The sequence below is a fragment of the Mesoplodon bidens genome (assembly GCF_964165515.1).
Source record: "Mesoplodon bidens genome assembly, chromosome: 2".
NCBI lineage: Eukaryota > Metazoa > Chordata > Mammalia > Artiodactyla > Ziphiidae > Mesoplodon > Mesoplodon bidens.
In genome coordinates this window covers 153,602,688-153,605,278 of record NC_138177.1, presented here as the reverse complement: position 1 = coordinate 153,605,278, position 2,591 = coordinate 153,602,688, and the positions used below count along the sequence as shown (strand labels likewise).

The 2,591-nt window shown below is 56.9% G+C and overlaps 1 protein-coding gene across 2 annotated transcripts in view; it reads left to right on the top strand.

Moving 5' to 3' along the window:
• The first annotated feature begins 131 nt into the window (after positions 1 to 131).
• CTPS1 (CTP synthase 1) overlaps positions 132 to 2,591 on the top strand; it is a 31,144-nt gene continuing 28,684 nt past the window's right edge. The window contains exon 1 of one of the 2 annotated variants that reach the window (XM_081223901.1): positions 132 to 253. The gene's annotated coding sequence lies outside the window, so the exon portion shown is untranslated. Of the gene's footprint in view, positions 375 to 2,591 lie in introns of both variants that reach the window. The other variant, XM_081223900.1, reaches the window with a different exon arrangement.

Here is a 2,591-nt window from a genome sequence, read left to right as displayed (position 1 = left end):
ACTACTAGCAAAGCGCGCCGGCCTCGCGCCGGCGCACTCCGGACCCTGAGCCCGGCGCACCCAGGTCCCGCCCTGGGGCGGGCCCGCGCCCCCACCCCGCCCCCCGCCTCTGCGTGCGCACCGCCTAGAGCCCGCCTCCGTGAAAGACTCCCCGGCGCATGCGGTCGGGCTGGTGCACTGGCTGCCGGGGGCTGAGCGTGAGCGTCGCCCTCTTAGCTCTTTAGCCGACGGCAGGATTTAAAGCCGGCCTCAGGTAGGCTGACTCCAGGGATCCCGCGGGAGCTGTTCTCCCGTGCAGGAGTCGGAGGCAGGAGCAGAGCCCGGCGCGGGACAGCCCCACCGCCGGTGACAGACACAGCTCCCACCAATCAGGGGTGAGGTGCCCGCCGGCCTGCCCAATGGGCTGCGTGCCTAAAGGGAGTGGGGCGGGCGGCCAGGCCGGCGAGGAGCCGGCTCCCGCGCACGGGGCCGCGTGGCTGGGCGCCTCCGGGGAGACCGGCCGCGGGGGGCGTGGGGCGGCGGGTAAGGCCGCGGGGCACGGGCTGCGGGGCCCGGCAGCGCCCATATCAGCGCGGCCTGGCTCGCCTGACCAGGCTGCCAGGGTGGCTCGTGGGACGGAGAGGGCCGTAGAGGCTCGGGAGCCCCCTCTGCCCAGCCCGCCCCGAGCAGCCCGGCCGTTGCCGCTCCATTAGGACTGCCGCGGCCCTCGCCCCTCCGGCCTCAAGGCACGGCCTTAGCTTCGCTGGAGGGGGATCAAGGTCCGAGCCAGGCCCGCCGCGGTGGGGGATGGGCTCGGCGGCCTGGCTGCGGCCCCCTCCGGCGCGCCGGGACTTCTGCGGGCGGAGGGGGCCAGGTAGCTGTGCGGAGCCGCACGGCCTCCAGGTGCTGGGGAAAGGTCGGCTTCGGCCCCACAGCTGGCCTCCTTACTTCCCGGCCGCCCTGAACGAAGATGCCGCATTTTAAAGAAGTTCACTACGTGTGCGTGGCGCACTTAACGTCCACAATCATTATCATTTTGAATCCTCAGCAGTCCTGTGACACAGGCGATGCGGAGATTCTCACCCCCGTTTAACAGATGTAGGGACTTGGGCTTCAGGCGGCTTCTGTGACTTGACAGGTCCCAGTACACAAGTGGTGGAGCTGGAACTGGATCTCAGCATTGAACAACAACATCTTTGTTGTTGTGTCATCTTTGATGAATTCCTTTGATGCGTCTTGATTTCTGTTACTTTTGTGCTTGAAAACCTTCCCATGTCTCTCATCACCTTCAGACTAAAGTTCAGATTGAGCATTCAAGTTGCCCCATGATTTGGCTCCTTGCCTAAATTTCCTATGTATTTCCCACCGTCTCCCCCTCACCCCCCCCCACCCCGTCTCTTTCCTTGGCCCTACCTCTGTGTTCTGTAGATAGCTGTACCTTCCTGTCCACTCTGTTCCCTTTCCCTTCAAGGCCATTGCAAGTCTCAGGTCAACACAGCAGGAGCCATCTGGTTCCTCTCCTCCCTTCACTTGTCTCACCTTTCTCTGATGGGCCATGGTCCTTACCCTGGTCTTGCCACTGAAAGCTTTCTGCTCTCTCTTCTCCATTTATACCTGTCACACATCATCCCTCTGCTTCCTACCATCACTGGATTACTCATTTATTTGTAAATGTTCTGTCTCTCTAAATGGACTGCAGCTAGAGCTGTGGGCCCAAATCTGAGTAATTTTTGTAGTCCCCGAAGTGTTTAGCACAGTAGTACTTACCTACAGGGTAGTCCATACATGGGGGTGACTGGGTCCCATCAGCCTCTCCTGCCTGGTCTCTTGAGTACATTGGAATATTTATTGCCAGGCACTGTGGGGGACTGCAGGCATCTCCCCTAAAGAGAGCTGTCATCTTCTTAGAGTAAAATTGGGGCCAATCAAATGCAAATGGATGAGATGAGTCTTCTATAGATGTCTCTAGAATGTAGCCAGGTCTGATGTTCACATGTCAGTGAGGCACTGTTCAGCTGTGAAGTGACAGAGCAGTGTTTCCCCCAAGTATTAGAGACTTGGGGTCAAACAAGTTTAGGGAAACTGCAGACTGTATATCCCTTTTGGGAGATCACAGTGCACATTAGCTTATTAAAGGCTCCCAGAGGTCTTGCATTAAAGAAACCAGTTGACTGTTTAACCAGCATTTCTCTGATTTATCTGTCCATAGAGCCCTTTTTGGGTATCCCATATGCATTTTGACGAAACCAAGGAGCATGCTTTTGGGAGTGCTGCAACAGAGAATAGAAAGAGCAGGACATGGTTGGGTGTTTTCCTTGCTGTCTGAGAGGGGAAGACATTCTGAGCATTCTCATCTCTTTGCCACGTATGTTTATTCCTGCCTTGGGGAGGAGCGGAGCGGAGCAGGGAGGTGGAATGCTTCAAGCAGAACTCCCCAGTTTCCTTGTTGCCTTCTTAGCTTATTTTTATTATAATTTGGCTTCACAAGAAGTGTTCCCAGAAGAGGAAAATGTCCCAGACCATGCCAAAGCAAGCATTCTCTTCTACTTGTGATTGTGTTTTCTCATTTTGATCACATTCGGGTTTACTGACCAAATGGTATTTCTGAGCCT